Raw genomic sequence first — 482 nt, forward strand, 5'->3', positions numbered from 1 at the left:
TAGATAGATAGATAGATAGATAGATAGATAGATAGATAGATAGATAGGAAGATATGTGTGTGTGTATGTATGTATAATCAACTTAAAATTTAAAGACATACACAAATACATACACATATATACACATATACATATGTATATGTATTTGTGTATGTCTTTAAATTTAGAAATTTGCCATATATACATATGCATATATGTAATTTATATATCTGTATATATAATTATATACATATATGTAAGCTCAATTATCTGAAAATAATTAGGATTCCCCTTTTTCATGTTTTAAAAGGAAGGCTACTCTTTCATTTGCAATCAAGATAAGGAAATTTGAGAAGGGTAGTTTTGGGGAAAAGATAATATAATAAAATCTGAGATAAGGGCCTGAACTAGAATTGTGGCTGTGTGAATGGAGAGAATGTGATAGACAGACAGATTGATAGATAGATAGATAGATAGATAGATAGATAGATAGATAGATAGAT

This window comes from Vombatus ursinus, unplaced genomic scaffold, assembly GCF_900497805.2.
Source record: "Vombatus ursinus unplaced genomic scaffold, bare-nosed wombat genome assembly UNPS02014821.1, whole genome shotgun sequence".
NCBI classification, from domain to species: Eukaryota; Metazoa; Chordata; class Mammalia; order Diprotodontia; family Vombatidae; genus Vombatus; species Vombatus ursinus.